The sequence below is a fragment of the Taudactylus pleione genome, unplaced genomic scaffold, assembly GCF_031769625.1.
Source record: "Taudactylus pleione unplaced genomic scaffold, aTauple2 ptg000100l, whole genome shotgun sequence".
NCBI lineage: Eukaryota > Metazoa > Chordata > Amphibia > Anura > Myobatrachidae > Taudactylus > Taudactylus pleione.
In genome coordinates, this window is record NW_028284502.1 from 6382166 (window position 1) to 6406502 (window position 24337).

At 30.4% G+C, this 24337-nt stretch overlaps 6 non-coding genes across 6 annotated transcripts; all 6 read left to right on the forward strand.

Moving 5' to 3' along the window:
* Window positions 1-12121: 12121 nt before the first annotated feature.
* Window positions 12122-12195, forward strand: TRNAT-AGU (transfer RNA threonine (anticodon AGU)). Its single transcript has one exon. It is a non-coding gene; the product is annotated as a tRNA-Thr (tRNA).
* Window positions 12196-18272: 6077 nt separating this feature from the next.
* On the forward strand, window positions 18273-18346 carry TRNAT-AGU (transfer RNA threonine (anticodon AGU)). Its single transcript has one exon. It is a non-coding gene; the product is annotated as a tRNA-Thr (tRNA).
* An 852-nt stretch (window positions 18347-19198) lies between these two features.
* TRNAK-CUU (transfer RNA lysine (anticodon CUU)) lies at window positions 19199-19272 on the forward strand. The gene has a single exon. It is a non-coding gene; the product is annotated as a tRNA-Lys (tRNA).
* Window positions 19273-20986: 1714 nt separating this feature from the next.
* On the forward strand, window positions 20987-21060 carry TRNAK-CUU (transfer RNA lysine (anticodon CUU)). The gene has a single exon. It is a non-coding gene; the product is annotated as a tRNA-Lys (tRNA).
* Window positions 21061-22240: 1180 nt separating this feature from the next.
* On the forward strand, window positions 22241-22314 carry TRNAT-AGU (transfer RNA threonine (anticodon AGU)). Its single transcript has one exon. It is a non-coding gene; the product is annotated as a tRNA-Thr (tRNA).
* An 852-nt stretch (window positions 22315-23166) lies between these two features.
* TRNAK-CUU (transfer RNA lysine (anticodon CUU)) lies at window positions 23167-23240 on the forward strand. The gene has a single exon. It is a non-coding gene; the product is annotated as a tRNA-Lys (tRNA).
* The last annotated feature ends 1097 nt before the right edge of the window (window positions 23241-24337 follow it).

Sequence of the window (24337 nt, forward strand, 5' to 3'; positions counted from 1 at the left end):
AACTTTAGCAGTCTTCTTTCTCGCTTACTTGGTGGACAATGTTCTATGTTTCTAGATAAAGTCTACATCTGACAAACACAAAATAATGCAATATTTCCTTTCTTTAATATAAGCTATATTTTAGCATTAAAATGATGCTAAGGTAAACATCAGATATTTCCATAAAATAGCATGTAAAAAAGGTTCTTTCTATGTGGTTCTGTGGCTTAGTTGGTTAAAGCGTCTGTCAAGTAAAAAGGAGATCAAGAGTTCAAATCTCAGCAATGCCTTTGTTTGATTCATTTTCATCTACTAAGTATGTAGTTTGTTGTTCATTCATTACAATATGAGACGTGACAACTGTAGTAGCTTTCACCCAGGCTTACTTGATGAACAATGTACTAAATTTCTAGAAAAAGTCCATATCAGAAAAACACAAAATAATGCTATATTCCCATTCTTGAGTATATGCTATTTTAAAAAAAAAATAAACAGATGCTAAGGTAAACATCAGAAATTTCCAGAAAATAGCATTTATTATGCTTGAGCAAGCTCCATGATTAATATCGTGTGCAGTCAAAGAAGAATCATGCAGGGAATTTTATAAAATGTCAGTTACAAGTACATTTTCTAAGATAAATAGAGAGAGAGTAATTTTTATCATAACAGCTGGGAGAACAATTGAAAATTAAACAATATTTAGTTCCATAACATCCAAAATTGTGTTAACAAAGTGTTTCCAAAACTGCTTTGCTTTCCTTGAAAAAGCTTAAAGATAAAATGCTAAAAAATGTTCTATCTTTTTAAGATTCTTTTTAATTTTACTTCATGTTTTTACTATGTGAGCATCAGACAATACTGGCACTATTTCTCATGTAGGATTCCATTATAGAGAACTCCATAATAATTGCTGCAAAATAGTATACTAGAAAGTCACTTGGGAATACATTGTAAGAAATAAGGGCCTGTATTTCACAAAAGAAAGGAGAGAATAAAAACATATTTATTTAGTCACTTATTCATTCAAAATTACCAACCGTTTTAAACTTTGATAAAATACATGTCTCAAAAAGCATTTCAAATATTTTTACCAAAAATTATACTTTACATATATTGTTTTTCAATATTAAATACGGGCTTTTATATGGTGCTGTGGCCTATTTGGTTAAAGTGCCTGTCTCATAAACAGGAGATCCTGAGTTCAAATCTCAGCAGTACCTTTTATTTGCTTGTCATATCTTAGCATGTAGTGTATTGTTGATGCTCAAGAAATAAGACATGTGATTCCTTGAGCAACTTTCACCCCAGTTCACTTGGTCAGCAATACAGTTCATTTCTAGATGCAGTCCATATTAGAAGACAACAAAACATGTTCCTGTTTTGATATAAGCCCTATAGTCGAATTAAATGTATGCTGTTAGACATGAGAGTTTTCTAGAAAATACTTTGCATTCTGTTTAAGCACCCTCCAGAATAATAATGGAGTTTATTAAAAGGAGAAGTCCGTAGGAAGTGTGAAAATATCTAAAGCAAAGTATGTTTACCAAGATAATTTGGGAGAGTCATTTTAGTCCTAGAGGCTAGGAGAATTATTTAAAAATGAATCAATATTTAGTTCCATAACATTTGCAAACTTCTGTTAGGAAAGTATTTCCAGAAAAAAAAGCTTCAAGTCTCTTGAACAAGCTTCAAGAAAAAAAGCTAACATTAGATCTATATTTAGAAGATAGAGATCTTCATTTGAATTACAAGTTTATTTTTTCTGTTTGTGTATCATAAAAAAGCAAACATTAATCCATTGTAGGATGCTTTTAAAGAGAGTGCTATAATAACTGCTAGAAAAAATTAATATAAGAGAGTGACTTTGCCAAACTATTTTAAGAAAAACAGTCCTATAATTTTAAATGAATGTAGAGAAGAAAACATATACTGTATTTTTTTTCTTAATTTTTACCTTTAAAAAAATCGATTAAGCATCAGCCTTTTTAAGGATCTCAAAAAATGTTACCATAAAACATACATGAGAAATATAATTTTTCATTATATGACACTTTGGAGCAGGTTTTGCTGTGGCTTAGCTGGTTAACATGCCTGTCTAGTAAACTGGAGATCCTGCAATTGAATCTTGGCACTGACAATATGAGATGTGAAAACTTTAGCAGTCTTCTTTCTGGCTTACTTGGTGGACAATGTTCTATGTTTCTAGATAAAGTCTACATCTGACAAACACAAAATAATGCAATATTTCCTTTCTTGAATATAAGCTATATTTTAGCATTAAAATGATGCTAAGGTAAACATCAGAAATTTCCAGAAAATAGCATTTATTATGCTTGAGCAAGCACCATGATTAATATCGTGTGCAATCAATGGAGAATCATGCAGGGAATTTTATAAAATGTCAATTACAAGAAAATTTTCTTAGATAAATAGAGAGAGAGTAATTTTTATCAAAACAGCTGGCAGAACAATTGAAAATTAAACAATATTTAGTTCCATAACATCCAAAATTGTGTTAACAAAGTGTTTCCAAAACTTCTTTCCTTTTCTTGAAAAAGCTTAAAGAAAAAATGCTAAAAATTGTTCTATCTTTTTAAGATACTTTTTAATTTTACTTCATGTTTTTACTATGTGAGCATCAGAAAATACTGGCACTAATTCTCATGTAGGATTCCATTAAAGAGAAATCCATAATAACTGCTGCAAAATAGTATAATAGAAAGTCACTTGGCAATACATTGTAAGAAATAAGGGCCTGTATTTCACAAAAGAAAGGAGAGAATAAAAACATATTTATTTAGTCACTTATTCATTCAAAATTACCAACCATTTTAAACTTTGATAAAATACATGTCTCAAAAAGCATTTCAAATATTTTTACCAAATATTATACTTTACATATATTGTTTTTCAATATTAAACAGGGGCTTTTATGTGGTGCTGTGGCCTAGTTGGTTAAAGTGCCTGTCTCATAAAGAGGAGATCCTGAGTTCAAATCTCAGCCGTACCTTTTATTTGCTTGTCATATCTTAGCATGTAGTGTATTGTTGATGCTCAAGAAATAAGACACGTGATTCCTTGAGCAACTTTCACCCCAGTTCACTTGGTCAGCAATACAGTTCATTTCTAGATGCAGTCCATATTAGAAGACAACAAAACATGTTCCTGTTTTGATATAAGCCATATAGTTGAATTAAATGTATGCTGTTAGACAAGAGAGTTTTCTTGAAAATACTTTGCATTCTGTTTAAACAACCTCCAGAATAATAATGGAGTTTAGTAAAAGGAGAAGTCCATAGGAAGTGTGAAAATATCTAAAGCAAAGTATGTTTACCAAGATAATTTGGGAGAGTCATTTTAGTCCTAGAGGCTAGGAGAATTATTTAAAAATGAATCAATATTTAGTTCCATAACATTTGCAAAATTCTGTTAGGAAAGTATTTCCAGAAAAAAAAGCTTCAAGTCTCTTGAACAAGCTTGAAGAAAAAAAGCTAACATTAGATCTATATTTAGAAGATAGAGATCTTCATTTGAATTACAAGTTTATTTTTTCTGTTTGTGTATCATAAAAAAGCAAACATTAATCCATTGTAGGATGCTTTTAAAGAGAGTGCTTTAATAACTGCTAGAAAAAATTAATATAAGAGAGTGACTTTGCCAAACCATTTTAAGAAAAACAGTCCTATAATTTTTAAATGAATGTAGAGAATAAAACATATACTGTATTTTTTTTCTTTATTTTTACCTTTTAAAGAATCGATTAAGCATCGGCCTTTTTAAGTATCTCAAAAAATGTTACCATAAAACATACATTAGAAATATAATTTTTCATTATATGACACTTTGGAGCAGGTGGTGCTGTGGCTTAGCTGTTTAACACGCCTGTCTAGTAAACAGGAGATCCTGCAATCGAATCTTGGCACTGACTTTTGTTTGGTTAATTTTCATCACCTTATTATGTAGTTTGTTGTTGATTCATGACAATATGAGATGTGAAAACTTTAGCAGTCTTCTTTCTGGATTACTTGGTGGACAATGTTCTATGTTTCTAGATAAAGTCTACATCTGACAAACACAAAATAATGCAATATTTCCTTTCTTTAATATAAGCTATATTTTAGCATTAAAATGATGCTAAGGTAAACATCAGATATTTCCATAAAATAGCATGTAAAATAGGTTCTTTCTATGTGGTTCTGTGGCTTAGTTGGTTAAAGCGTCTGTCTAGTAAAAAGGAGATTCTGAGTTCAAATCTCAGCAATGCCTTTGTTTGATTCATTTTCATCTACTAAGTATGTTGTTTGTTGTTCATTCATTACAATATGAGACGTGACAACTGTAGTAGCTTTCACCCAGGCTTACTTGATGAACAATGTACTAAATTTCTAGAAAAAGTCCATATCAGAAAAACACAAAATAATGCTATATTCCCATTCTTGAGTATATGCTATTTTAAAAAAAAAATAAGCAGATGCTAAGGTAAACATCAGAAATTTCCAGAAAATAGCATTTATTATGCTTGAGCAAGCTCCATGATTAATATCGTGTGCAGTCAAAGAAGAATCATGCAGGGAATTTTATAAAATGTCAGTTACAAGTACATTTTCTAAGATAAATAGAGAGAGAGTAATTTTTATCATAACAGCTGGGAGAACAATTGAAAATTAAACAATATTTAGTTCCATAACATCCAAAATTGTGTTAACAAAGTGTTTCCAAAACTGCTTTGCTTTCCTTGAAAAAGCTTAAAGATAAAATGCTAAAAATTGTTCTATCTTTTTAAGATTCTTTTTAATTTTAATTCATGTTTTTACTATGTGAGCATCAGACAATACTGGCACTATTTCTCATGTAGGATTCCATTATAGAGAACTCCATAATAATTGCTGCAAAATAGTATACTAGAAAGTCACTTGGCAATACATTGTAAGAAATAAGGGCCTGTATTTCACAAAAGAAAGGAGAGAATAAAAACATATTTATTTAGTCACTTATTCATTCAAAATTACCAACCGTTTTAAACTTTGATAAAATACATGTCTCAAAAAGCATTTCAAATATTTTTACCAAAAATTATACTTTACATATATTGTTTTTCAATATTAAATACGGGCTTTTATATGGTGCTGTGGCCTATTTGGTTAAAGTGCCTGTCTCATAAACAGGAGATCCTGAGTTCAAATCTCAGCAGTACCTTTTATTTGCTTGTCATATCTTAGCATGTAGTGTATTGTTGATGCTCAAGAAATAAGACATGTGATTCCTTGAGCAACTTTCACCCCAGTTCACTTGGTCAGCAATACAGTTCATTTCTAGATGCAGTCCATATTAGAAGATAACAAAACATGTTCCTGTTTTGATATAAGCCCTATAGTCGAATTAAATGTATGCTGTTAGACATGAGAGTTTTCTAGAAAATACTTTGCATTCTGTTTAAGCACCCTCCAGAATAATAATGGAGTTTATTAAAAGGAGAAGTCCATAGGAAGTGTGAAAATATCTAAAGCAAAGTATGTTTACCAAGATAATTTGGGAGAGTCATTTTAGTCCTAGAGGCTAGGAGAATTATTTAAAAATGAATCAATATTTAGTTCCATAACATTTGCAAACTTCTGTTAGGAAAGTATTTCCAGAAAAAAAAGCTTCAAGTCTCTTGAACAAGCTTCAAGAAAAAAAGCTAACATTAGATCTATATTTAGAAGATAGAGATCTTCATTTGAATAACAAGTTTATTTTTTCTGTTTGTGTATCATAAAAAAGCAAACATTAATCCATTGTAGGATGCTTTTAAAGAGAGTGCTATAATAACTGCTAGAAAAAATTAATATAAGAGAGTGACTTTGCCAAACCATTTTAAGAAAAACAGTCCTATAATTTTAAATGAATGTAGAGAAGAAAACATATACTGTAAATTTTTTTTCTTAATTTTTACCTTTAAAAAAATCGATTAAGCATCAGCCTTTTTAAGGATCTCAAAAAATGTTACCATAAAACATACATGAGAAATATAATTTTTCATTATATGACACTTTGGAGCAGGTTTTGCTGTGGCTTAGCTGGTTAACATGCCTGTCTAGTAAACTGGAGATCCTGCAATTGAATCTTGGCACTGACAATATGAGATGTGAAAACTTTAGCAGTCTTCTTTCTGGCTTACTTGGTGGACAATGTTCTATGTTTCTAGATAAAGTCTACATCTGACAAACACAAAATAATGCAATATTTCCTTTCTTGAATATAAGCTATATTTTAGCATTAAAATGATGCTAAGGTAAACATCAGAAATTTCCAGAAAATAGCATTTATTATGCTTGAGCAAGCACCATGATTAATATCGTGTGCAATCAATGGAGAATCATGCAGGGAATTTTATAAAATATCAATTACAAGTAAATTTTCTAAGATAAATAGAGAGAGAGTAATTTTTATCAAAACAGCTGGCAGAACAATTGAAAATTAAACAATATTTAGTTCCATAACATCCAAAATTGTGTTAACAAAGTGTTTCCAAAACTGCTTTCCTTTTCTTGAAAAAGCTTAAAGAAAAAATGCTAAAAATTGTTCTATCTTTTTAAGATAATTTTTAATTTTACTTCATGTTTTTACTATGTGAGCATCAGAAAATACTGGCACTAATTCTCATGTAGGATTCCATTAAAGAGAAATCCATAATAACTGCTGCAAAATAGTATAATAGAAAGTCACTTGGCAATACATTGTAAGAAATAAGGGCCTGTATTTCACAAAAGAAAGGAGAGAATAAAAACATATTTATTTAGTCACTTATTCATTCAAAATTACCAACCATTTTAAACTTTGATAAAATACATGTCTCAAAAAGCATTTCAAATATTTTTACCAAAAATTATACTTTACATATATTGTTTTTCAATATTAAACAGGGGCTTTTATGTGGTGCTGTGGCCTAGTTGGTTAAAGTGCCTGTCTCATAAACAGGATATCCTGAGTTCAAATCTCAGCAGTACCTTTTATTTGCTTGTCATATCTTAGCATGTAGTGTATTGTTGATGCTCAAGAATTAAGACGTGATTCCTTGAGCAACTTTCACCCCAGTTCACTTGGTCAGCAATACAGTTCATTTCTAGATGCAGTCCATATTAGAAGACAACAAAACATGTTCCTGTTTTGATATAAGCCATATAGTTGAATTAAATGTATGCTGTTAGACAAGAGAGTTTTCTTGAAAATACTTTGCATTCTGTTTAAACAACCTCCAGAATAATAATGGAGTTTAGTAAAAGGAGAAGTCCATAGGAAGTGTGAAAATATCTAAAGCAAAGTATGTTTACCAAGATAATTTGGGAGAGTCATTTTAGTCCTAGAGGCTAGGAGAATTATTTAAAAATGAATCAATATTTAGTTCCATAACATTTGCAAACTTCTGTTAGGAAAGTATTTCCAGAAAAAAAGCTTCAAGTCTCTTGAACAAGCTTCAAGAAAAAAAGCTAACATTAGATCTATATTTAGAAGATAGAGATCTTCATTTGAATTACAAGTTTATTTTTTCTGTTTCTGTATCATAAAAAAGCAAACAATAATCCATTGTAGGATGCTTTTAAAGAGAGTGCTTTAATAACTGCTAGAAAAAATTAATATAAGAGAGTGACTTTGCCAAACCATTTTAAGAAAAACAGTCCTATAATTTTAAATGAATGTAGCGAAGAAAACATATACTGTATTTTGTTTCTTCATTTTTACCTTTTAAAAAATCGATTAAGCATCTGCCTTTTTAAGTATCTCAAAAAATGTTACCATAAAACATACATGAGAAATATAATTTTTCATTATATGACACTTTGGAGCAGGTGGTGCTGTGGCTTAGCTGGTTAACACGCCTGTCTAGTAAACAGGAGATCCTGCAATCGAATCTTGGCACTGACTTTTGTTTGGTTAATTTTCATCACCTTATTATGTAGTTTGTTGTTGATTCATGACAATATGAGATGTGAAAACTTTAGCAGTCTTCTTTCTGGCTTACTTGGTGGACAATGTTCTATGTTTCTAGATAAAGTCTACATCTGACAAACACAAAATAATGCAATATTTCCTTTCTTTAATATAAGCTATATTTTAGCATTAAAATGATGCTAAGGTAAACATCAGATATTTCCATAAAATAGCAGGTAAAAAAGGCTCTTTCTATGTGGTTCTGTGGCTTAGTTGGTTAAAGCGTCTGTCTAGTAAACAAGAGATCCTGAGTTCAAACCTCAGCAATGCCTTTGTTTGATTCATTTTCATCTACGAAGTATGTAGTTTGTTGTTCATTCATTACAATATGAGACGTGACAACTGTAGTAGCTTTCACCCAGGCTTACTTGATGAACAATGTACTAAATTTCTAGAAAAAGTCCATATCAGAAAAACACAAAATAATGCTATATTCCCATTCTTGAGTATATGCTATTTAAAAAAAAAAATAAACAGATGCTAAGGTAAACATCAGAAATTTCCAGAAAATAGCATTTATTATGCTTGAGCAAGCTCCATGATTAATATCGTGTGCAGTCAAAGAAGAATCATGCAGGGAATTTTATAAAATGTCAGTTACAAGTACATTTTCTAAGATAAATAGAGAGAGAGTAATTTTTATCATAACAGCTGGGAGAACAATTGAAAATTAAACAATATTTAGTTCCATAACATCCAAAATTGTGTTAACAAAGTGTTTCCAAAACTGCTTTGCTTTCCTTGAAAAAGCTTAAAGATAAAATGCTAAAAAATGTTCTATCTTTTTAAGATTCTTTTTAATTTTACTTCATGTTTTTACTATGTGAGCATCAGACAATACTGGCACTATTTCTCATGTAGGATTCCATTATAGAGAACTCCATAATAATTGCTGCAAAATAGTATACTAGAAAGTCACTTGGCAATACATTGTAAGAAATAAGGGCCTGTATTTCACAAAAGAAAGGAGAGAATAAAAACATATTTATTTAGTCACTTATTCATTCAAAATTACCAACCGTTTTAAACTTTGATAAAATACATGTCTCAAAAAGCATTTCAAATATTTTTACCAAAAATTATACTTTACATATATTGTTTTTCAATATTAAATACGGGCTTTTATATGGTGCTGTGGCCTATTTGGTTAAAGTGCCTGTCTCATAAACAGGAGATCCTGAGTTCAAATCTCAGCAGTACCTTTTATTTGCTTGTCATATCTTAGCATGTAGTGTATTGTTGATGCTCAAGAAATAAGACATGTGATTCCTTGAGCAACTTTCACCCCAGTTCACTTGGTCAGCAATACAGTTCATTTCTAGATGCAGTCCATATTAGAAGACAACAAAACATGTTCCTGTTTTGATATAAGCCCTATAGTCGAATTAAATGTATGCTGTTAGACATGAGAGTTTTCTAGAAAATACTTTGCATTCTGTTTAAGCACCCTCCAGAATAATAATGGAGTTTATTAAAAGGAGAAGTCCGTAGGAAGTGTGAAAATATCTAAAGCAAAGTATGTTTACCAAGATAATTTGGGAGAGTCATTTTAGTCCTAGAGGCTAGGAGAATTATTTAAAAATGAATCAATATTTAGTTCCATAACATTTGCAAACTTCTGTTAGGAAAGTATTTCCAGAAAAAAAAGCTTCAAGTCTCTTGAACAAGCTTCAAGAAAAGAAGCTAACATTAGATCTATATTTAGAAGATAGAGATCTTCATTTGAATTACAAGTTTATTTTTTCTGTTTGTGTATCATAAAAAAGCAAACATTAATCCATTGTAGGATGCTTTTAAAGAGAGTGCTATAATAACTGCTAGAAAAAATTAATATAAGAGAGTGACTTTGCCAAACCATTTTAAGAAAAACAGTCCTATAATTTTAAATGAATGTAGAGAAGAAAACATATACTGTATTTTTTTTCTTAATTTTTACCTTTAAAAAAATCGATTAAGCATCAGCCTTTTTAAGGATCTCAAAAAATGTTACCATAAAACATACATGAGAAATATAATTTTTCATTATATGACACTTTGGAGCAGGTTTTGCTGTGGCTTAGCTGGTTAACATGCCTGTCTAGTAAACTGGAGATCCTGCAATTGAATCTTGGCACTGACAATATGAGATGTGAAAACTTTAGCAGTCTTCTTTCTGGCTTACTTGGTGGACAATGTTCTATGTTTCTAGATAAAGTCTACATCTGACAAACACAAAATAATGCAATATTTCCTTTCTTGAATATAAGCTATATTTTAGCATTAAAATGATGCTAAGGTAAACATCAGAAATTTCCAGAAAATAGCATTTATTATGCTTGAGCAAGCACCATGATTAATATCGTGTGCAATCAATGGAGAATCATGCAGGGAATTTTATAAAATGTCAATTACAAGTAAATTTTCTAAGATAAATAGAGAGAGAGTAATTTTTATCAAAACAGCTGGCAGAACAATTGAAAATTAAACAATATTTAGTTCCATAACATCCAAAATTGTGTTAACAAAGTGTTTCCAAAACTGCTTTCCTTTTCTTGAAAAAGCTTAAAGAAAAAATGCTAAAAATTGTTCTATCTTTTTAAGATACTTTTTAATTTTACTTCATGTTTTTACTATGTGAGCATCAGAAAATACTGGCACTAATTCTCATGTAGGATTCCATTAAAGAGAAATCCATAATAACTGCTGCAAAATAGTATAATAGAAAGTCACTTGGCAATACATTGTAAGAAATAAGGGCCTGTATTTCACAAAAGAAAGGAGAGAATAAAAACATATTTATTTAGTCACTTATTCATTCAAAATTACCAACCATTTTAAACTTTGATAAAATACATGTCTCAAAAAGCATTTCAAATATTTTTACCAAAAATTATACTTTACATATATTGTTTTTCAATATTAAACAGGGGCTTTTATGTGGTGCTGTGGCCTAGTTGGTTAAAGTGCCTGTCTCATAAACAGGAGATCCTGAGTTCAAATTTCAGCAGTACCTTTTATTTGCTTGTCATATCTTAGCATGTAGTGTATTGTTGATGCTCAAGAAATAAGACGTGTGATTCCTTGAGCAACTTTCACCCCAGTTCACTTGGTCAGCAATACAGTTCATTTCTAGATGCAGTCCATATTAGAAGACAACAAAACATGTTCCTGTTTTGATATAAGCCATATAGTCGAATTAAATGTATGCTGTTAGACATGAGACTTTTCTAGAAAATACTTTGCATTCTGTTTAAACAACCTCCAGAATAATAATGGAGTTTAGTAAAAGGAGAAGTCCATAGGAAGTGTGAAAATATCTAAAGCAAAGTATGTTTACCAAGATAATTTGGGAGAGTAATTTTAGTCCTAGAGGCTAGGAGAATTATTTAAAAATGAATCAATATTTAGTTCCATAACATTTGCAAACTTCTGTTAGGAAAGTATTTCCAGAAAAAAAAGCTTCAAGTCTCTTGAACAAGCTTCAAGAAAAAAAGCTAACATTAGATCTATATTTAGAAGATAGAGATCTTCATTTGAATTACAAGTTTATTTTTTCTGTTTGTGTATCATAAAAAAGCAAACATTAATCCATTGTAGGATGCTTTTAAAGAGAATGCTATAATAACTGCTTCAAAAAATTAATATAAGAGAGTGACTTTGCCAAACCATTTTAAGAAAAACAGTCCTATAATTTTTAAATGAATGTAGAGAAGAAAACATATACTGTATTTTTTTTCTTTAGTTTTACCTTTTCAAGAATCGATTAAGCATCTGCCTTTTTAAGCATCTCAAAAAAAGTTACCATAAAACATACATGAGATATATAATTTTTCATTATATGACACTTTGGAGCAGGTGGTGCTGTGGTTTAGCCGGTTAACACACCTGTCTAGTAAACAGGAGATCCTGCATTCGATTCTTGGCAGTGACTTTTGTTTTTTTCATTTTCATCACCTTATTATGTAGTTTGTTGTTGATTCATGACAATATGAGATGTGAAAACTTTAGCAGCCTTCTTTCTAGCTTACTTGGTGGACAATGTTCTATGTTCCTAGATAAAGTCTATATCTGACAAACACAAAATAAAGCAATATTTCCTTTCTTGACTATAAGCTATATTTTAGCATTAAAATGATGCTAAGGTAAACATCAGATATTTCCATAAAATAGCAGGTAAAAAAGCTTCTTTCCATGTGGTGCTGTGGCTTAGTTGGTTAAAGCGCCTGTCTAGTAAACAGGAGATCATGAGTTCAAAGCTCAGCAGTGCCTTTGTTTGATTCATTTTCATCTACTAAGTATGTAGTTTGTTGTTCATTCATTACAATATGAGATGTGACAACTGTAGTAGCTTTCACCCAGGCTTACTTGATGAACAATGTACTACATTTCTAGAAAAAGTCCATATCAGAAAAACACAAAATAATGCTATATTCCCATTCTTGAGTAAAAGCTATTTTTTTTTAAATAAACTGATGCTAAGGTAAACATCAGAAATTTCCAGAAAATAGCATTTATTATGCTTGAGCAAGCTCCATGATGAATATCGTGTGCAGTCAAAGGAGAATCATGCAGGGAATTTTATAAAATGTCAATTACAAGTAAATTAAGATAAATAGAGAGAGAGTAATTTTTATCATAACAGCTGGCAGAACAATTGAAAATGAAACAATATTTAGTTCCATAACATCCAAAATTGTGTTAACAAAGTGTTTCCAAAACTGCTTTGCTTTTCTTGAAAAAGCTTAAAGATAAAAAATGCTAAAAATTGTTCTATCTTTTTAAGATACTTTTTAATTTTACTTCATGTTTTTACTATGTGAGCATCAGAAAATACTGGCACTAATTCTCATGTAGGATTCCATTAAAGAGAAATCCATAATAACTGCTGCAAAATAGTATAATAGAAAGTCACTTGGCAATACATTGTAAGAAATAAGGGCCTGTATTTCACAAAAGAAAGGAGAGAATAAAAACATATTTATTTAGTCACTTATTCATTCAAAATTACCAACCGTTTTAAACTTTGATAAAATACATGTCTCAAAAAGCATTTCAAATATTTTTACCAAAAATTATACTTTACATATATTGTTTTTCAATATTAAACAGGGGCTTTTATGTGGTGCTGTGGCCTAGTTGGTTAAAGTGCCTGTCTCATAAACAGGAGATCCTGAGTTCAAATCTCAGCGGTACCTTTTATTTGCTTGTCATATCATAGCATGTAGTGTATTGTTGATGCTCAAGAAATAAGACGTGATTCTTTGAGCAACTTTCACCCCAGTTCACTTGGTCAGCAATACAGTTCATTTCTAGATGCAGTCCTTATTAGAAGACAACAAAACATGTTCCTGTTTTGATATAAGCCATATAGTTGAATTAAATGTATGCTGTTAGACATGAGAGTTTTCTTGAAAATACTTTGCATTCTGTTTAAACAACCTCCAGAATAATAATGGAGTTTAGTAAAAGGAGAAGTCCATAGGAAGTGTGAAAATATCTAAAGCAAATTATGTTTACCAAGATAATTTGGGAGAGTCATTTTAGTCCTAGAGGCTAGGAGAATTATTTAAAAATGAATCAATATTTAGTTCCATAACATTTGCAAACTTCTGTTAGGAAAGTATTTCCAGAAAAAAAAGCTTCAAGTCTCTTGAACAAGCTTCAAGAAAAAAAGCTAACATTAGATCTATATTTAGAAGATAGAGATCTTCATTTGAATTACAAGTTTATTTTTTCTGTTTGTGTATCATAAAAAAGCAAACATTAATCCATTGTAGGATGCTTTTAAAGAGAGTGCTTTAATAACTGCTAGAAAAAATTAATATAAGAGAGTGACTTTGCCAAACCATTTTAAGAAAAACAGTCCTATAATTTTTAAATGAATGTAGAGAAGAAAACATATACTGTATTTTTTTTCTTTATTTTTACCTTTTAAAGAATCGATTAAGCATCGGCCTTTTTAAGTATCTCAAAAAATGTTACCATAAAACATACATTAGAAATATAATTTTTCATTATATGACACTTTGGAGCAGGTGGTGCTGTGGTTTAGCTGGTTAACACGCCTGTCTAGTAAACAGGAGATCCTGCAATCGAATCTTGGCACTGACTTTTGTTTGGTTAATTTTCATCACCTTATTATGTAGTTTGTTGTTGATTCATGACAATATGAGATGTGAAAACTTTAGCAGTCTTCTTTCTCGCTTACTTGGTGGACAATGTTCTATGTTTCTAGATAAAGTCTACATCTGACAAACACAAAATAATGCAATATTTCCTTTCTTTAATATAAGCTATATTTTAGCATTAAAATGATGCTAAGGTAAACATCAGATATTTCCATAAAATAGCATGTAAAAAAGGTTCTTTCTATGTGGTTCTGTGGCTTAGTTGGTTAAAGCGTCTGTCTAGTAAAAAGGAGATTCTGAGTTCAAATCTCAGCAATGCCTTTGTTTGATTCATTTTCATCTACTAAGTATGTAGTTTGTTGTTCATTCATTACAATATGAGACGTGACAACTGTAGTAGCTTTCACCCAGGCTTACTTGATGAACAATGTACTAAATTTCTAGAAAAAGTCCATATCAGAAAAACACAAAATAATGCTATATTCCCATTCTTGAGTATATGCTATTTTAAAAAAAAAATAAACAGATGCTAAGGTAAACATCAGAAATTTCCAGAAAATAGCATTTATTATGCTTGAGCAAGCTCCATGATTAATATCGTGTGCAGTCAAAGAAGAATCATGCAGGGAATTTTATAAAATGTCAGTTACAAGTACATTTTCTAAGATAAATAGAGAGAGAGTAATTTTTATCATAACAGCTGGGAGAACAATTGAAAATTAAACAATATTTAGTTCCATAACATCCAAAATTGTGTTAACAAAGTGTTTCCAAAACTGCTTTGCTTTCCTTGAAAAAGCTTAAAGATAAAATGATAAAAAATGTTCTATCTTTTTAAGATTCTTTTTAATTTTACTTCATGTTTTTACTATGTGAGCATCAGACAATACTGGCACTATTTCTCATGTAGGATTCCATTATAGAGAACTCCATAATAATTGCTGCAAAATAGTATACTAGAAAGTCACTTGGCAATACATTGTAAGAAATAAGGGCCTGTATTTCACAAAAGAAAGGAGAGAATAAAAACATATTTATTTAGTCACTTATTCATTCAAAATTACCAACCGTTTTAAACTTTGATAAAATACATGTCTCAAAAAGCATTTCAAATATTTTTACCAAAAATTATACTTTACATATATTGTTTTTCAATATTAAATACGGGCTTTTATATGGTGCTGTGGCCTATTTGGTTAAAGTGCCTGTCTCATAAACAGGAGATCCTGAGTTCAAATCTCAGCAGTACCTTTTATTTGCTTGTCATATCTTAGCATGTAGTGTATTGTTGATGCTCAAGAAATAAGACATGTGATTCCTTGAGCAACTTTCACCCCAGTTCACTTGGTCAGCAATACAGTTCATTTCTAGATGCAGTCCATATTAGAAGACAACAAAACATGTTCCTGTTTTGATATAAGCCCTATAGTCGAATTAAATGTATGCTGTTAGACATGAGAGTTTTCTAGAAAATACTTTGCATTCTGTTTAAGCACCCTCCAGAATAATAATGGAGTTTATTAAAAGGAGAAGTCCGTAGGAAGTGTGAAAATATCTAAAGCAAAGTATGTTTACCAAGATAATTTGGGAGAGTCATTTTAGTCCTAGAGGCTAGGAGAATTATTTAAAAATGAATCAATATTTAGTTCCATAACATTTGCAAACTTCTGTTAGGAAAGTATTTCCAGAAAAAAAAGCTTCAAGTCTCTTGAACAAGCTTCAAGAAAAAAAGCTAACATTAGATCTATATTTAGAAGATAGAGATCTTCATTTGAATTACAAGTTTATTTTTTCTGTTTGTGTATCATAAAAAAGCAAACATTAATCCATTGTAGGATGCTTTTAAAGAGAGTGCTATAATAACTGCTAGAAAAAATTAATATAAGAGAGTGACTTTGCCAAACCATTTTAAGAAAAACAGTCCTATAATTTTAAATGAATGTAGAGAAGAAAACATATACTGTATTTTTTTCTTAATTTTTACCTTTAAAAAAATCGATTAAGCATCAGCCTTTTTAAGGATCTCAAAAAATGTTACCATAAAACATACATGAGAAATATAATTTTTCATTATATGACACTTTGGAGCAGGTTTTGCTGTGGCTTAGCTGGTTAACATGCCTGTCTAGTAAACTGGAGATCCTGCAATTGAATCTTGGCACTGACAATATGAGATGTGAAAACTTTAGCAGTCTTCTTTCTGGCTTACTTGGTGGACAATGTTCTATGTTTCTAGATAAAGTCTACATCTGACAAACACAAAATAATGCAATATTTCCTTTCTTGAATATAAGCTATATTTTAGCATTAAAATGATGCTAAGGTAAACATCAGAAATTTCCAGAAAATAGCATTTATTATGCTTGAGCAAGCACCATGATTAATATCGTGTGCAATCAATGGAGAATCATGCAGGGAATTTTATAAAATGTCAATTACAAGTAAATTTTCTAAGATAAATAGAGAGAGAGTAATTTTTATCAAAACAGCTGGCAGAACAATTGAAAATTAAACAATATTTAGTTCCATAACATCCAAAATTGTGTTAACAAAGTGTTTCCAAAACTGCTTTCCTTTTCTTGAAAAAGCTTAAAGAAAAAATGCTAAAAATTGTTCTATCTTTTTAAGATAATTTTTAATTTTACTTCATGTTTTTACTATGTGAGCATCAGAAAATACTGGCACTAATTCTCATGTAGGATTCCATTAAAGAGAAATCCATAATAACTGCTGCAAAATAGTATAATAGAAAGTCACTTGGCAATACATTGTAAGAAATAAGGGCCTGTATTTCACAAAAGAAAGGAGAGAATAAAAACATATTTATTTAGTCACTTATTCATTCAAAATTACCAACCATTTTAAACTTTGATAAAATACATGTCTCAAAAAGCATTTCAAATATTTTTACCAAAAATTATACTTTACATATATTGTTTTTCAATATTAAACAGGGGCTTTTATGTGGTGCTGTGGCCTAGTTGGTTAAAGTGCCTGTCTCATAAACAGGAGATCCTGAGTTCAAATCTCAGCAGTACCTTTTATTTGCTTGTCATATCTTAGCATGTAGTGTATTGTTGATGCTCAAGAATTAAGACGTGATTCCTTGAGCAACTTTCACCCCAGTTCACTTGGTCAGCAATACAGTTCATTTCTAGATGCAGTCCATATTAGAAGACAACAAAACATGTTCCTGTTTTGATATAAGCCATATAGTTGAATTAAATGTATGCTGTTAGACAAGAGAGTTTTCTTGAAAATACTTTGCATTCTGTTTAAACAACCTCCAGAATAATAATGGAGTTTAGTAAAAGGAGAAGTCCATAGGAAGTGTGAAAATATCTAAAGCAAAGTATGTTTACCAAGATAATTTGGGAGAGTCATTTTAGTCCTAGAGGCTAGGAGAATTATTTAAAAATGAATCAATATTTAGTTCCATAACATTTGCAAACTTCTGTTAGGAAAGTATTTCCAGAAAAAAAGCTTCAAGTCTCTTGAACAAGCTTCAAGAAAAAAAGCTAACATTAGATCTATATTTAGAAGATAGAGATCTTCATTTGAATTACAAGTTTATTTTTTCTGTTTCTGTATCATAAAAAAGCAAACAATAATCCATTGTAGGATGCTTTTAAAGAGAGTGCTTTAATAACTGCTAGAAAAAATTAATATAAGAGAGTGACTTTGCCAAACCATTTTAAGAAAAACAGTCCTATAATTTTAAATGAATGTAGAGAAGAAAACATATACTGTATTTTTTTTCTTAATTTTTACCTTTTAAAAAATCGATTAAGCATCTGCCTTTTTAAGTATCTCAAAAAATGTTACCATAAAACATACATGAGAAATATAATTTTTCATTATATGACACTTTGGAGCAGGTGGTGCTGTGGCTTAGCTGGTTAACACGCCTGTCTAGTAAACAGGAGATCCTGCAATCGAATCTTGGCACTGACTTTTGTTTGGTTAATTTTCATCACCTTATTATGTAGTTTGTTGTTGATTCATGACAATATGAGATGTGAAAACTTTAGCAGTCTTCTTTCTGGCTTACTTGGTGGACAATGTTCTATGTTTCTAGATAAAGTCTACATCTGACAAACACAAAATAATGCAATATTTCCTTTCTTTAATATAAGCTATATTTTAGCATTAAAATGATGCTAAGGTAAACATCAGATATTTCCATAAAATAGCAGGTAAAAAAGGCTCTTTCTATGTGGTTCTGTGGCTTAGTTGGTTAAAGCGTCTGTCTAGTAAACAGGAGATCCTGAGTTCAAATCTCAGCAGTGCCTTTGTTTGATTCATTTTCATCTACTAAGTATGTAGTTTGTTGTTCATTCATTACAATATGAGACGTGACAACTGTAGTAGCTTTCACCCAGGCTTACTTGATGAACAATGTACTACATTTCTAGAAAAAGTCCATATCAGAAAAACACAAAATAATGCTATATTCCCATTCTTGAGTATATGCTATTTAAAAAAAAAAAACAGATGCTAAGGTAAACATCAGAAATTTCCAGAAAATAGCATTTATTATGCTTGAGCAAGCTCCATGATTAATATCGTGTGCAGTCAAAGAAGAATCATGCAGGGAATTTTATAAAATGTCAGTTACAAGTACATTTTCTAAGATAAATAGAGAGAGAGTAATTTTTATCATAACAGCTGGGAGAACAATTGAAAATTAAACAATATTTAGTTCCATAACATCCAAAATTGTGTTAACAAAGTGTTTCCAAAACTGCTTTGCTTTCCTTGAAAAAGCTTAAAGATAAAATGCTAAAATTGTTCTATCTTTTTAAGATACTTTTTAATTTTACTTCATGTTTTTACTATGTGAGCATCAGACAATACTGGCACTAATTCTCATGTAGGATTCCATTATAGAGAACTCCATAATAACTGCTGCAAAATAGTATACTAGAAAGTCACTTGGCAATACATTGTAAGAAATAAGGGCCTGTATTTCACAAAAGAAAGGAGAGAATAAAAACATATTTATTTAGTCACTTATTCATTCAAAATTACCAACCGTTTTAAACTTTGATAAAATACATGTCTCAAAAAGCATTTCAAATATTTTTACCAAAAATTATACTTTACATATATTGTTTTTCAATATTAAACAGGGGCTTTTATGTGGTGCTGTGGCCTAGTTGGTTAAAGTGCCTGTCTCTTAAACAGGAGATCCTGAGTTCAAATTTCAGCAGTACCTTTTATTTGCTTGTCATATCTTAGCATGTAGTGTATTGTTGATGCTCAAGAAATAAGACATGTGATTCCTTGAGCAACTTTCACCCCAGTTCACTTGGTCAGCAATACAGTTCATTTCTAGATGCAGTCCATATTAGAAGACAACAAAACATGTTCCTGTTTTGATATAAGCCATATAGTTGAATTAAATGTATGCTGTTAGACATGAGAGTTTTCTAGATAATACTTTGCATTCTGTTTAAACAACCTCCAGAATAATAATGGAGTTTAGTCAAAGGAGAAGTCCATAGGAAGTGTGAAAATATCTAAAGCAAAGTATGTTTACCAAGATAATTTGGGAGAGTCATTTTAGTCCTAGAGGCTAGGAGAATTATTTAAAAATGAATCAATATTTAGTTCCATAACATTTGCAAACTTCTGTTAGGAAAGTATTTCCAGAAAAAAAGCTTCAAGTCTCTTGAACAAGCTTCAAGAAAAAAGCTAACATTAGATCTATATTTAGAAGATAGAGATCTTCATTTGAATTACAAGTTTATTTTTTCTGTTTGTGTATCATAAAAAAGTAAACATTAATCCATTGTAGGATGCTTTTAAAGAGAGTGCTATAATAACTGCTAGAAAAAATTAATATAAGAGAGTGACTTTGCCAAACCATTTTAAGAAAAACAGTCCTATAATTTTAAATGAATGTAGAGAAGAAAACATATACTGTATTTTTTTTCTTCATTTTTACCTTTTAAAAAATCGATTAAGCATCAGCCTTTTTAAGGAGCTCAAAAAATGTTACCATAAAACATACATGAGAAATATAATTTTTCATTTTATGACACTTTGGAGCAGGTGGTGCTGTGGCTTAGCTGGTTAACACGCCTGTCTAGTAAACTGGAGATCCTGCAATTGAATCTTGGCGCTGACAATATGAGATGTGAAAACTTTAGCAGTCTTCTTTCTGGCTTACTTGGTGGACAATGTTCTATGTTTCTAGATAAAGTCTACATCTTACAAACACAAAATAATGCAATATTTCCTTTCTTGAATATAAGCTATATTTTAGCATTAAAATGATGCTAAGGTAAACATCAGAAATTTCCAGAAAATAGCATTTATTATGCTTGAGCAAGCACCATGATTAATATCGTGTGCAATCAAAGGAGAATCATGCAGGGAATTTTATAAAACGTCAACTACAAGTAAATTTTCTAAGATAAATAGAGAGAGAGTAATTTTTATCATAACAGCTGGGAGAACAATTGAAAATTAAACAATATTTAGTTCCATAACATCCAAAATTGTGTTAACAAAGTGTTTCCAAAACTGCTTTCCTTTTCTTGAAAAAGCTTAAAGAAAAAATGCTAAAAATTTTTCTATCTTTTTAAGATACTTTTTAATTTTACATCATGTTTTTACTATGTGAGCATCAGAAAATACTGGCACTAATTCTCATGTAGGATTCCATTAAAGAGAAATCCATAATAACTGCTGCAAAATAGTATAATAGAAAGTCACTTGGCAATACATTGTAAGAAATAAGGGCCTGTATTTCACAAAAGAAAGGAGAGAATAAAAACATATTTATTTAGTCACTTATTCATTCAAAATTACCAACCATTTTAAACTTTGATAAAATACATGTCTCAAAAAGCATTTCAAATATTTTTACCAAAAATTATACTTTACATATATTGTTTTTCAATATTAAACAGGGGCTTTTATGTGGTGCTGTGGCCTAGTTGGTTAAAGTGCCTGTCTCTTAAACAGGAGATCCTGAGTTCAAATTTCAGCAGTACCTTTTATTTGCTTGTCATATCTTAGCATGTAGTGTATTGTTGATGCTCAAGAAATAAGACATGTGATTCCTTGAGCAACTTTCACCCCAGTTCACTTGGTCAGCAATACAGTTCATTTCTAGATGCAGTCCATATTAGAAGACAACAAAACATGTTCCTGTTTTGATATAAGCCATATAGTTGAATTAAATGTATGCTGTTAGACATGAGAGTTTTCTAGATAATACTTTGCATTCTGTTTAAACAACCTCCAGAATAGTAATGGAGTTTAGTAAAAGGAGAAGTCCATAGGAAGTGTGAAAATATCTAAAGCAAAGTATGTTTACCAAGATAATTTGGGAGAGTCATTTTAGTCCTAGAGGCTAGGAGAATTATTTAAAAATGAATCAATATTTAGTTCCATAACATTTGCAAACTTCTGTTAGGAAAGTATTTCCAGAAAAAAAGCTTCAAGTCTCTTGAACAAGCTTCAAGAAAAAAAGCTAACATTAGATCTATATTTAGAAGATAGAGATCTTCATTTGAATTACAAGTTTATTTTTTCTGTTTCTGTATCATAAAAAAGCAAACAATAATCCATTGTAGGATGCTTTTAAAGAGAGTGCTATAATAACTGCTAGAAAAAATTAATATAAGAGAGAGACTTTGCCAAACCATTTTAAGAAAAACAGTCCTATAATTTTAAATGAATGTAGAGAAGAAAACATATACTGTATTTTTTTTCTTAATTTTTACCTTTTAAAAAATCGATTAAGCATCGGCCTTTTTAAGTATCTCAAAAAATGTTACCATAAAACATACATGAGAAATATAATTTTTCATTATATGACACTTTGGAGCAGGTGGTGCTGTGGCTTAGCTGGTTAACACGCCTGTCTAGTAAACAGGAGATCCTGCAATTGAATCTTGGCACTGACTTTTGTTTGGTTAATTTTCATCACCTTATTATGTAGTTTGTTGTTGATTCATGACAATATGAGATGTGAAAACTTTAGCAGTCTTCTTTCTCGCTTACTTGGTGGACAATGTTCTATGTTTCTAGATAAAGTCTACATCTGACAAACACAAAATAATGCAATATTTCCTTTCTTGAATATAAGCTATATTTTAGCATTAAAATGATGCTAAGGTAAACATCAGATATTTCCATAAAATAGCATGTAAATAACATTCTTTCCATGTGGTGCTGTGGCTTAGTTGGTTAAAGCGCCTGTCTAGTAAACAGGAGATCCTGAGTTCAAATCTCAGCAGTGCCTTTGTTTGATTCATTTTCATCTACTAAGTATGTAGTTTGTTGTTCATTCATTACAATATGAGATGTGACAACTGTAGTAGCTTTCACCCAGGCTTACTTGATGAACAATGAACTACATTTCTAGAAAAAGTCCATATCAGAAAAACACAAAATAATGCTATATTCCCATTCTTGAGTAAAAGCTATTTTTTTTTAAATAAACTGATGCTAAGGTAAACATCAGAAATTTCCAGAAAATAGCATTTATTATGCTTGAGCAAGCACCATGATTAATATCGTGTGCAATCAAAGGAGAATCATGCAGGGAATTTTATAAAATGTCAATTACAAGTAAATTAAGATAAATAGAGAGAGAGTAATTTTTATCATAACAGCTGGCAGAACAATTGAAAATTAAACAATATTTAGTTCCATAACCTCCAAAATTGTGTTAACAAAGTGTTTCCAAAACTGCTTTGCTTTTCTTGAAAAAGCTTAAAGATAAAAAATGCTAAAAATTGTTCTATCTTTTTAAGATACTTTTTAATTTTACTTCATGTTTTTACTATGTGAGCATCAGAAAATACTGGCACTAATTCTCATGTAGGATTCCATTAAAGAGAAATCCATAATAACTGCTGCAAAATAGTATAATAGAAAGTCACTTGGCAATACATTGTAAGAAATAAGGGCCTGTATTTCACAAAAGAACGGAGAGAATAAAAACATATTTATTTAGTCACTTATTCATTCAAAATTACCAACCGTTTTAAACTTTGATAAAATACATGTCTCAAAAAGCATTTCAAATATTTTTACCAAAAATTATACTTTACATATATTGTTTTTCAATATTAAACAGGGGCTTTTATGTGGTGCTGTGGCCTAGTTGGTTAAAGTGCCTGTCTCTTAAACAGGAGATCCTGAGTTCAAATTTCAGCAGTACCTTTTATTTGCTTGTCATATCTTAGCATGTAGTGTATTGTTGATGCTCAAGAAATAAGACATGTGATTCCTTGAGCAACTTTCACCCCAGTTCACTTGGTCAGCAATACAGTTCATTTCTAGATGCAGTCCATATTAGAAGACAACAAAACATGTTCCTGTTTTGATATAAGCCATATAGTTGAATTAAATGTATGCTGTTAGACATGAGAGTTTTCTAGAAAATACTTTGCATTCTGTTTAAACAACCTCCAGAATAATAATGGAGTTTAGTAAAAGGAGAAGTCCATAGGAAGTGTGAAAATATCTAAAGCAAAGTATGTTTACCAAGATAATTTGGGAGAGTCATTTTAGTCCTAGAGGCTAGGAGAATTATTTAAAAATGAATCAATATTTAGTTCCATAACATTTGCAAACTTCTGTTAGGAAAGTATTTCCAGAAAAAAAAGCTTCAAGTCTCTTGAACAAGCTTCAAGAAAAAAAGCTAACATTAGATCTATATTTAGAAGATAGAGATCTTCATTTGAATTACAAGTTTATTTTTTCTGTTTGTGTATCATAAAAAAGTAAACATTAATCCATTGTAGGATGCTTTTAAAGAGAGTGCTATAATAACTGCTAGAAAAAATTAATATAAGAGAGTGACTTTGCCAAACCATTTTAAGAAAAACAGTCCTATAATTTTAAATGAATGTAGAGAAGAAAACATATACTGTTTTTTTTTTCTTAATTTTTACCTTTTAAAAAATCGATTAAGCATCTGCCTTTTTAAGGAGCTCAAAAAATGTTACCATAAAACATACATGAGAAATATAATTTTTCATTATATGACACTTTGGAGCAGGTGGTGCTGTGGCTTAGCTGGTTAACACGCCTGTCTAGTAAACTGGAGATCCTGCAATTGAATCTTGGCACTGACAATATGAGATGTGAAAACTTTAGCAGTCTTCTTTCTGGCTTACTTGGTGGACAATGATCTATGTTTCTAGATAAAGTCTACATCTGACAAACACAAAATAATGCAATATTTCCTTTCTTGAATATAAGCTATATTTTAGCATTAAAATGATGCTAAGGTAAACATCAGAAATTTCCAGAAA